A 12446-nucleotide genomic window follows, 5' to 3' on the forward strand; every position below is an offset into this window, starting at 1 on the left:
TGTGTTGAGGGTGTGTGCCTGGGGAGGTGTGTTGAACGGTGTGTGAAGGGGGAGATGTGTTGAGGGTGTGTGGGGGAGAGGTGTACTGAGGGTGTGTGAGAGGTGTGTGAGGGGGGAGGTGTATGAAGGGTGTGTGCGGGAGAGGTGTGTGAGGGGGGAGGTGTGTGAAGGTGTGTGGGGAGAGGTGTGTGGGAGGGGGAGGTGTGTGAAGGGGTGTGGGGAGAGGGTGGGAGGGGGGAGGTGTGGGGGAGAGGGTGTGTGAGGGGGGAGGTGGGAAGGGTGTAAAAGGGAGAGGTGTGTGAGGGGAGGTGTGTTGAGTGGGTGTTTGAGGGGGAGGTGTGTGAAGGGTGTGTGGGAGAGGCGTGAAGGGTGTGTGCGAGAGGAGGTGTGGAGGGGGGAGGTGTATGAAGGCTGGTGTGTGCGGGAGAGGTGTGTGTGAGGGGAGGTGTGGAAGGGAAAAGAGAGTAAAGGGGGAGGGGGAGGTGTATGAAGGTGTGTGCGAGAGAGGTGTGTGTGGAGGGGAGGTGTTGAGGTGTGTGAGGGGGGAGGTGTGTGTGTTCTATATGTTGTTGTTGGCTAGAGAAGAATTGTTCGCTTATCTTTGGAGAACGTAGCTAAAGTGTTGGTATTATGTCAGGGTTTATAATTCTGCTTTATTTGGGCTGTGATGAACACCTTTCTTTTGTCTGTTGATAAGCGTCAGTGTATTCCAGGGGTTAACACCCGTCAGTGGGTAGTGGTCGTCTGGTCGATGATGTCGATAAGGTTTGTGAGAAAGATCCGGGTGAATTGGAAGCTGCTGAGATGTGCAAATTTCTGAAGTTTGGAGGGGACTGTGTAGTTAGTGTTGATGTATTAGTTTATGTGTGTGTGTGTGTGTGTGTGTCCGGAGGAAGTAATGTCATGAGTGGTGCTAGTAAGGTAAACTATCACACAGGTTCCTGCTGGCGCTCCTGTGTGATTATTACGTCAGGGGTGACGGAGGGAGGAGTCTCAAGGACGAGGGTCTTGGCCCAAGGCGTCTGGTCAGAGGGTAGGATGTGTGTGTGTGTGTGTGTGTGTGTGTGTGTGTGATTACATTATGTGGTGTAATGGTCAGCATGCTCTTCACAAAGCAATGGACCTGGTTCGATCCCTGGGCAGTTGGCGAGTTGTCCGGTCTTCTCGGATTATTCCTTGACTCTGGGTCATGCAGCTCGTTAACTTAGGGTGTGGTTGTTGTGTTCGCGACAGCCTCTACACTTTAAATAAGTTCATGCCTAGTTGGCCCTACGGCCGGCCATCCTTGAACACGAGGGGCAGCCATTATTTATGTATGTGTGTGTGTGTTTGTATGTGTGTGTGTACGCGCTCGTTCATGGGGGTCTACTTTGCCTTGGCACTCACCTTAATCATCACAGGTAGCAGCAGCAGGTGTGATGTAAGTGTTGTTGTGATGAGTGTTTGCGTCACCTGGTTGAGGGAGGGCGTGGGGGAGGCAGGTGTGACTGAGAACAGTACTGTTTTATTGTTGAGTGTGGAGGGACTGGCAGAGGAGGCGATAGTAAAGAACAAACAGCTGAGTTACTCCCACTTCCGGTACACTTCATACTATGGATGGAGCTTTGTTTTGCCTCAGTCATCCCACAAAATGTCAACAGTGTCATGCAGCAGGGAGCCAACGCCAGGTGTGCCCTTTACTTGACAAAGAAACCACACTTCATTTTCTTACCACAGCTGCTGCTGCTGTATCTAGTTTATTCAGAAATAACAGTGTTGATACAAGATTAAGAACATTATAAGAATACCAAATATTTTGCTATATTCGTTCATTCATGCGTGAATCATCGTGCTTCATAATAATGTCTAACACTAAGTACAATACAAAGTCTATTGAGTGTATCTGAGCGCCTTGTTCGTTAGTCCAAGTGTGTTGGTGGTCAGGGAAAGCTACCTATTATACCTATACTGAACTGTATTAACAAACTCGTCACGATTGTACAGTACTTCTTATTACTCAACTAAAGAAAGTATTATTGCCTTAGGAAAGGTTCTGTTGTGTTACGTAATGATGGTGGTGATGTTGGATGGTGGTGGTGGTGGTGGAAATGGTGGTGGTAGTAGCAATAATAGTGGTAATAGCGGCAGCAGTAGTGGTGGTGATAGCAATAATGGTAATAGCAGTAGCAGTGGTGTGGTAATGGTGGCGTTGGTAGCAATAATGGTGGTAGCACCTGCAGTAGTGGTGGTGGTGGTAGCAGCAATGGTGATGGTGAGAGCAATAATGGCAGCAGCAGCAGCAGCAGTGGTGGTGGTGGTAATTTTGGTAGCAATAGTGGTGGTAGCAGCATTAATAATAGTAGTGGTGGCGGTGGTAGGTTGACAGTTTCCAAACATTACATTGTTTTGGCTCCAAGTCTCTCTGTTGACTTTAGTTGTGTAAATATTATTCTTATTTTATAGTCAAGAAATCCCCCTCAGGGTATTACCTTTTTATGGTGGTGGTCCCGAGGAGGAGAATGTACGTTTATTTATTCTGTAAGATGACGTGAAAAAATATAGTAGTTATACTTTGCATATTTTAATCGCCACTCCATAATCAATGATGAGTTACCACATGAAGAAACACTGAGGTGGCGTCCGCAGTTTATCATGTAGATAGACTGATGCAGGGGCAGGGGGGGCATCACCATTTACATGCAAAGAGTTGGGGTCAAAATCCTACTGCAAAGAGTTGGGGTCAAAATCCTACTCCATAGTATTTGGCATTGACCTCGCAAACCTTTGACGTGGTGACTGCATAACTAATTACTAAATTGTCATTAAATAGAGTATAGTAAGACGGCTATGATAAATAAATCCAATATTGTTTTTTAATTTTATTAAAACAATACGATACCAGCAAAGTTAACTTTTCTTTACCAATATCTAGAGTACAACTCTTGGATTATTGACCAAATAATTGTATCAGCTAATATAGTGACAAAACTAAATAATAAAGAAATCATCAGTGAACAAATCAGAATATTCACAATAGGAGACATCTTTGACATACACAGTCTACAGCTAGTGGTTATTAACTGTTCTTGCATCAGAGGGTAACGGCAATGTTTCAGTCGAGCAAAATTATCCGCCAGTTCTTCCGTATCGAATGATTTAACCATTTCCTGTTCATTCGCCATTAAAAGTAGGCTGGAAAGGCGGTCATCACCCGTTGTTGTTCTCAGGTAATCTGTAACGCGTTTTTACACTGAAAAAATATTTCATTGCCCGCAGTAGTAACCGGAATGGCCAATAGTATTCGTAATAAATTAAGTACTTCAGAAAAAGCAATCGGTAAAGCATTTAGATTCTGGTACACATCAAATAGGTCCTCAGGCTTCTTCTGATCTAAGAATACCTTCGCAGAATGCAGTTGTGAAGATAACATAACTGAATCAATGTGCGCACTGTAATGTTTAGAAAATAAAGCAAGCTTTTCTTCATCAAGGAATTGTTGAGATTGAACATCAAAAGAGGGGATGGACTGCAGAAGATCAATGTTATTGCTAAACCTCCGATCATATTCAGCTGTGTACCTGTCAATTAATGAGAAGTACAACTCTGACTTTAATTGGTCTTTTAAGCTGCTTCTCTGAACATTCTCTAGATGTTTTGAACGCTTCCCAAGGATGCTGTTTGACAGATATCTTTCAAAGTATTTGATATTCGTTGCACTCTTTTGCTACGAACTGATCCTTCATGCTGTTGAGTGTTTGCCCCTGGAACAACTATGCCGAGTTTGGTTGCAAACTCCTCTGCTTCCTCATACAGTTGATCATAGTCACTATCAGATCTCATTTTAACAAGGTTTGCTTTCGTGGCTGTAATAAGATCCACACCGTGTGGCTGCTAGCAATATGACTTACTTCCTTGCTATTATTCAGTTTATAAATCATAGGCAATTGGGAACGATGAAAATAGATGAATACTTATCGTTTTGTTTAATTATGCTTAGTAAAAATACCATTAAGATGTTCTCACCAAATCCAAATTCGTCGATATGAAAAAGGAATATAATTACAATTTTCCTTGGAGGGGCAAGCCAGGTCTAGGATGGGGGGCACCCTGCCTACCCCCAAGAGGTCCCTTGACTGATGAGGACAGAGATGATCATAAATGAGTGTTCAGACCTGATACTGATGCCTGATCCTAAACTCCGTCACAACCCTCATACCTGCAGTACTGTACTGCCAAGTCTTACAGGTGATACACACACACACACACACACACACACACACACACACACGTGAAGGAACTGGTGGCCAAATATCCCAAGGGTAATGGAGACTTTTGGCCTAATCAATAATGAATAATTGTAAAAAAGTTATGTAAAATTTGATATAGGCATTAAAGCTATAAATTGTTTATTGTATAAGATGTACAGTACATTTGTGGGAGAGTGGATTGTGTACTGTACATGTTTCGTGTGGCTGTACATGTGTGAACTATGTTGTAGACGAGAGTGTATGCTGACTTTTAAGAGTGTTGTGCACATGTGCCTCATTGTTGGTAGTGGATGACTTGGCGAACTTAAGGCGGCGGCGGCAGCAGCAGCACAGGTCGTGACCCTGCCTCAAGTAAACACCACAGTCGTGAGTCACCTTGTCCGTGACCAGACGTTATTCTTTGCCTTTACCCCAAACCTCCTGATGTTCGTGCCCCCTGCTTCACCCTGCCCCAGGCCCGCGGCCGGGGACGTCGTTAACGACAGGTTTCTCAAACCCCAAATTTACAAGTTTCTTATCTGGATGATTTTTGACATTGTAAAGGATTTCTACAGATATTGTTAAGTAGTGATGGTGAGGCGGATGTCTTAGCGGTGTAGTTCTTCCTTGCAACGGTCTTCTTTGATGTTTTATGTGAGTTGATATGATGTTTCAGTCTCTGGAGCCAACGTTGACTGGTGCGGTCATGAGGGTCAAGTACAATGCCTCACGACTAACTTTGTGTGGACCGCTAACTTCAGTTATTACTGGAGTGCTGGTGCTGGGTGAGGCTTCTTTGAGATGATACTGGATCGTAAATATTAGCTTGTTCATTTTTTACAGCGAATGTGACGAAACTGGTTTTGTTAACGTAGTTGGCAAGACGACTATTGAAAGTGAAACGGTATGTTGGGGTTGTGGAGGTGAGAGTCCAGCATGAGTCAAGTGGCTGGTCATCACACCACAAACCGCTCTGTTAGCTTGGCCTAACTGTCGTCGTTATCCTGCAGCAGAAAAGTGAACACACCATTGTTGACATCCACGATGGGATTGGAACAGCATGGGTTTGGACGTTTGTAGTCTGATCTTTTATTAACGGTACGTCTTGCAGTCGTTACGATGGGCATAATATATGTAGTAGTGTCAGGTTCCTATGAAAATTAAAACAACTTTCCTCAAGAGCATTTACAATATTTTTATAATAGTTACCAGTTTCCTCGTCAGTTTCAAAGTTTTTCTTTAAAGCAAACATCCCAGCTCCTGTATAGTATATAATATATATCAGGCGCCTAAAAGAGAGCTCAGGTTCTCAACTGGCTCAGCCATGTTAATATTGTTATTATTATCCACTCTGTATCTGTGTTTTTTTTCTGGCTAAATAAACTGTTTCAATTCAATTCAAAAAGTCCTCACTCCGCTGCAGCTGTGACCCAGCAGGGGGAAGTGATGCAGGAGGAGGGTGTAGTGACCTAGGCGGAAAGTTCTCATGGGAAACTGGCGGCCTGGACCAATACCCCGGGGGGAGGCAGGTGGTGGGATGAGGTCGGACGGGGTGTGGTGATAGCAAATCCTGCACTACACACGGCGCTCTTTTCTGTCTTTATGTCTCTCATTTGGACTCGTATCCCTAACATGTAGACACATTACTGGAGATGAAGTATGTATTCTCCTCACACGTACTCTTACCTGATTGGGTGTTTCTTTTTTTCCCTCGGTTTTCTTTCTTCTCTTATTGAGGGTCAGCATAACCGCCATAAGAACATAATAACAATAGAAGGACGAAACACGCAGTAGACCTATTGTCCCATACTAGACAGCCCTGTTTACCCTCAGCCCTTGTCTCTCATATATCTAGCTAACCTGTATTTAAAGCTTCCCAACGAGTTCGAGTTAATGATGGTGTTTGGTAACTTGTTCCACTCATCCACAACCGTATTTCCAAACCATTGTTTACCTGATTCCTTCCTAACTCCGAATATTAAGACCATCGTTACATGTTCTCTTCTGGTTTGATAGTTAAGATATATCACCTTTATTTAACCCCGTCTTTCACTTATACACTTCCATCATACAGCTCTTCACTCTACGTTTATTAACAAAATACAAATTAAGTTTTCTTGATCTGTCTCAATACTCATGGTTCCTAATATCCGGTATTAACTTTGTCATCCTTTTCTGAATGCTTTCTAGGGAGACAACGTCCATAATGTACATTGGTGACCAAAACTGAACCTTATAATGCAAATGAGGTCTTATGGTTGCCTCTTGTATTACTACTACTACTTGTTTACTATTTACCTACCATAAACTGCCTCCTTTTTTGACTCAATTATCTCTAATCTTTTCAACAATTTGTTGCTTATCTCTCATTTTCCCAGGTAGCTGACACTTTCGGCAGTTGCCCGAGCTCATGAACTATTTCCGGGACTACAGCGTTACACTACGTCCACTACACCACCTAACCCTACATCACACCCACTCCACCACCTAAACTACATCACACCCTCTACACTATCATCTACATTATTATTAACTATATTACCAGCTGGGGAAATTATGCTGGAGATAAAATGTTTTCCCAGCAAAATTTCATTGAAGAAACAAATGTATTGGATAGGTGATATTATAATCAGCACTTTCATTGTCTTCTTACTCTGTGTTTTCCCACTTGTTCCTTTAGTTTCTTAAACTTGTTATTTTGGCTTCCTGCGTTTCCATGTTTTGTTTGTTTTTGTTTTTTTTTGTTTTTCGTAATTTCATATTCATACCACCCACCGCCTGGCCGCCCGCGTCTCCCTGGCTTGGTGATGGAGGTGCAGCACTCTAATGTGTTATCGACGTACCACGGAGGGAAGACAGGCCGAGGGGGGGTGGAGGAGGGGTGATTTGGGTCAGTGTTTTATCAGCCAGAAAATCTGTCGTCGTGTTCTTCCCTGGAGAGTGAGTTGGATGTTCAGGGTAGAAGATAAGATAGTACTGTAGTATACGTGTGTGTGTGTGTGTGTGTGTGTCGGTCCCTATCTCAACCTGTCCCTTGATGCCTTCCTTTGTCTACGGGAGAGAACGAGAACAAGATAGTGGAGGAGTGTGACAATGTCTCCTGCCAGTGTTGGTGTACGTCTTCAGGGGATAATACTCGGGGTCTTTACTCCGGCCACTCTGTTCCATATGTAGTTGCGTAAGTCAACTCTATGGATAACACTCCTGGTTGACTCACTGATTGTGTGTGATTTTACTGAAGGAGGAACGAAAGGATTTTTCCGAGGTCTGATTATATATTGTTGATATTTACATCTCTAGTATTTATGTCTGAAACGATGATGAAACTTGTCCTGGTCCACTGTGTATATTATCCCGGCGGGAAGAGAAGGTTGAGAGCCGGAGAGTCTATGTGGGCTGTTGTAAGTAAGTAGTCACAGACAAGGTACATTAACAGAGCCATTTTCCTCGAGTTGTTCAGGTCTTACGTCTGGACGGCCAGAGTCTCTCTCTCGGCTACAGCAAGTTACTCCCGCTTAACATAGCGGGAGTAAACCTTAAAGTGAATCACGTGAAGATTAGTCCCCCCACATGATCTTTAAGCACCCTAACGCTGCCTGGGGGATAGGTTAGGTTAACGTTAGGATGTTTAATAATCAGATGAAATAAACTGGGGGTGACTAATCCTCATGTGATTCCTAAGAATTGTTCTTTTTAATATATACAGTATAAACTTCTTAGCAAATAAAGTGTGTGTGTGTGTTTGTGTGTGTGTGTGTGTGTGTGTGTGTGTGTGTGTGTGTGTGTGTGTGTGTGCCCCGCATATGTGTAGCTCCGCCCTTCGCCTCCTGAAGTGATTATGCATGAATCACTCCCCATATGTTTCCCGGCAGGCAGAGAGCCGCCGCCCAGGCCCACGCATAATTAATTGGAAAAACCCGATGGTGGATGTGAGACCAGTACTGCATGACGTCCCCCCTCCACCGTCCCGCCCCGCCGTCACACACCGCCGGGGGTGACTCCTGCCACCCACCACCACATCCACGAAACCTGTACCACCCAGTTATCCTTGAGGTCTTCTTCCACCATCTGGTAGGACCACTGGGACTTTCCCTGGTGGCGGTCAAGTTCATGTCCCAAAGATTTGTAATTAAGATTTCCACAAACTGGTGATAAAGGAAGCATCTGACTGACTACTTTAGGCTGCCACACAAAATGGCATTCAAGATTGTATCGGAAGTTCACTGAGACTGTCGTAGCTAGCTGCTTGTTGTCTTAACAGTTGTGGATAGAAAGTTAATGAATAACTGCTCTCTCTCTCTCTCTCTCTCTCTCTCTCTCTCTCTCTCTCTCTCTCTCTCTCTCTCTCTCTCTCTCTCAGTCCATGTAGCACGCGAACTTCCATACACAAACAATACCTCACTAGTCGGGAATCGAACCCTGGACTTCTGCGTGTGAATAAGGAGAGTGAGAGTGAGTGTGTTAGTGTGGGTGTGTGTTTATACAGACGGATCAATCTCTTTTGCAAAATAATTTAAGTAATTGTAGATGAGCCAGGCAGTTTGGCTGATACTCTAATGATCTAATCTGAACTTTCGATAATATGGTGAGAGAGAGAGATTAATTGATAAGTATCGGTGTATGAGTGCTTATAGCTGTAGTAATCTAATCTTCCTGTTTCGTAAGTAATGATTGTGTAAGTAATTAATGCTAGGATCACCTGAAGATTAGCCACCCCCAACTTACTTCACTGTACGAGTGAGAGGAGGGACCACCTCGCCCCGACACACCACACACATGGCCAGTAGGTTGTGATGGTAACTGTACGTCGTTCTTTCCGTCTCAGTTTTCTGTTGCGTCGCTCGTAAGGCAGCTGGGCCGGGGGGGGGGGTGGTACTCCTCCGGGACAGTATTCTACACGGTAATATAATTGAGAAAGGAGTTAGAATTAACAACTGGGCATGCACTCTGCAAACTGAATTAGTTGCCATACTCACAGCTATTAAATTCATTGAAACCATTGTCACTGACAGTCTCATCATCACTGACTCTCTATCCTCACTACTTGTCCTTGACACCCTCAACTCAGGTTGTCACGCACTTGTCTCTGAAGCCAGACACAAATATGCGTACCTTATTGACCGGGGTGTCAGGGTCAAACTGTTGTGGATCCTCTCTCACATAGGCCTCATAAAAAAGATTTATGCGTTTTGAAGGGAAACCAGAACTGGACGCTGTAAACGCTTCTGCGCTTCACCTTACACAAGGATGTAGGGGAGTGCCCATTAAAAAAAAAAGGGGCCTCATAAAACACGACAGAGCTGATGCCCTCGCCAAACTCGCGTCTAACAAAGACACCGTTGAATACAATTTGGGTCTGTCAAAAGAACCCTTAAAACTGTAATTAGGAAAGAACTTATTGATGAATTTGACGCAAGTAGACAAGTGCAAACAGGCACTAGTCGATCCATAGTTTACCATGATGAGATGTATCAAGTGAAACATGTATATGGAGCAAGTAACAAGACCACTAGATTACAAGATGTTGTAACCGCTAGATTAAGGTTAGGATATAAGTACCTCTGGCAGTATGTTCCTTAAGCAGATGTAAACAAGACTAAATGTAAAGTGTGTGGCCAGACATATGGCCACACACTTGAACACTACGTCCTCGACTGTGTGAAGATAGAACCTTTTAGGGACAGGTCCAAGCACACTGTGTGTGAAATGGCACAACACTTCATCTCTAATGGCAAGATAGCCAACATATTAAGATTGTATCTACTTTTTTGCACTTAGTAACTATATCAGTTCCCATATATAAAACCAAATACGCAATGTACTTGAATACTTCTCACGCAAATGTGAATAACAAAGTGTGCGGCCAGACATACTGCCTCACACGCATGTACTCACGCAGTTGTGAATAAGTTACTCTTTATGTATAGAACTAAACAAATAATGTAATTGAAATACTGTGTAACATTCAGTGCCATAATATCCTGACAACGGGGGTTAATTATTATGACCCATTGTAAACTCTACTCTGTAATCCTTTTGAGCTACCGCTCACAGGATAAGCGGCAAAATCAAATCTACTCGGCGGCTTTACTCCATTTCCGGGCCTTGCGTTTCCTCGACCAATTTAAGTAAGTTATTATTGTGATAGTGTTTCCGCGCGTGCGGCTGTGAGGGAGACTGGGTTGTATCTCAAGGGTGAGGCAGCGGCGTGATTCCGGCCCTTTGTACGCCTCTACTTCCTCCAGTTAGCCACACAGCCGGGAAGAAGAGCCGTCGCACTCCTTGGTTCTCGAGGGCTTAGTTATGCCCTCACTTGTTCCTGATTGTATACACACCAACTACTCTTTTGGTTACACTTTCCCAACCTCTGGTGTGTGTGTAAAGCAAGAACACTTTGAAGGATGTGTGCTGGGTCTTATAAGTAAAGCATCATCTCATTTGCTGTGTTCCAATTTTATTTTACACGAACAAAGTTTTCTCCAACATAGAAAGTAACGAACAGTTGTGTTTTTGTGATAATCCTTTATATACTTTAAATGTTGATGGTGCGGGTCACGTTGTTTACAGACAGATGGCACACTCACGAGCCTCAGTGACTTGGTGTGGCCCAAACTTGTTACACCGTAAACAAAAGAATCGTAGATCTCCAATACATTCTCCCTTAACAAATACAGCGATTATATACCCAAACTTCTTATACAGGTATTCAGTTATATCTCTCTCACATGTGTGCGTGTGTGTGTGTGAGTACTACTAGCCTACTAGCCACCGTCTCTGAGGTAGCTACTGAGGCATCCCTTCTGCGGTGATATACTTTGCCTGAACAAAACCTCAAATGAGAGAATCCCGCCAAATAAAATCCCCCAATACATAATCCCTCTACTAAATTAATAAAAGTAAACAAAATCTTATCACTAAAATGGCTGCAAAATTCTGTCACGAAATGAATAAAGAAAACAAATTTGTATCACCAGACACTACCTGAGTTATTGTGTTGCTGCCCCTCTCCTTGTGTTACTGCGGTGGTATTATTGTGTTGCAGCTCCTCTCCTTGTGTTACTGTAGTGGTATTGTTGTGTTGCTGCCCCTCTCCTTGTGTTACTGCGGTGGTATTATTGTGTTGCAGCTCCTCTCCTTGTGTTACTGCCCCTCCTTGTGGTACTGTAGTGGTATTGTTGTGTTGCTGCCCCTCTCCTTGTGTTACTGTAGTGGTATTATTGTGTTGCAGCTCCTCTCCTTGTGTTACTGTAGTGGTATTGTTGTGTTGCTGCCCCTCCTTGTGTTACTGTAGTGGTATTATTGTGTTGCTGTCCTTCTCCTTGTGTTACTGTAGCGTTATTGTTGTGTTGCTGCCCCTCTCCTTGTGGTACTGTAGTGGGATGTGTTCTTTTTATGCCCCGCCACTAATCTTAGTCCGTACATCTTTACAATCTATAGTACAGACGTGTTGGCTTCTCTCAAGCACTATAAGCCTCGGGTTGTAAGCCATATAATCATAACACTTCATATGCACGTGCAATTTGATGATGAGTATTACGACTGAGAGATTAGAGGTCACCTGTCCTGAGGTCACTGGATCGCGCCACGGCATCCTCAGTTCAGCCACTATGAATGAGTACTTTGTTGTTGGGAGAAGGGAAGGTATCACATCAAGAGTTAAGTCATTATATTAAACTTTTTTTTTTTTTTACCTTTAAAGTAACATTAGTTTAGCGGTCATTGTAGGTGGTCGGTCTCTATGATCAACAATGTGCAGTTTCTGGTTTTTGCTGTTTTAGGACAGCACTTGACAGTGTCCAGGCAAAGTCTTGACAAAGCCTCTACCTGTGTGCTGTAGATCAAACCATATGTTGTATATCATGTAGGTTGTGGTGTTACGGTGGGTGAGTGGATGTCCCCGGTGGGTGACTCTAGAAGACAGCTGTTTATAATATGATGAGGAGCCATATCCATATATTGGGTGACAGAGTACAGTTAAAACAGGGTGGTGGGGGCAGTTGGTAACAGAAGCGAGTGGCAGTTTGTTTAATGAGAAAAACCTGTTTATGCAAATTAATTTAATACAGTGAGAGTTGTTTATACAGTATGGTAATGTATTCCTCAGTGCCGGTGTTTATTTACTGACTGAGGTACTTGTCAATAGCAGCTGTTTACACTGGGGGCTGTTTGCAACATTGTGGAGTAATTTTTTTTAAGTAAAAGAAGCCGTTACTAACTGGG

Source organism: Homarus americanus, unplaced genomic scaffold, assembly GCF_018991925.1.
Source record: "Homarus americanus isolate GMGI-L3 unplaced genomic scaffold, GMGI_Hamer_2.0 scaffold30108, whole genome shotgun sequence".
Taxonomy (NCBI): Eukaryota; Metazoa; Arthropoda; class Malacostraca; order Decapoda; family Nephropidae; genus Homarus; species Homarus americanus.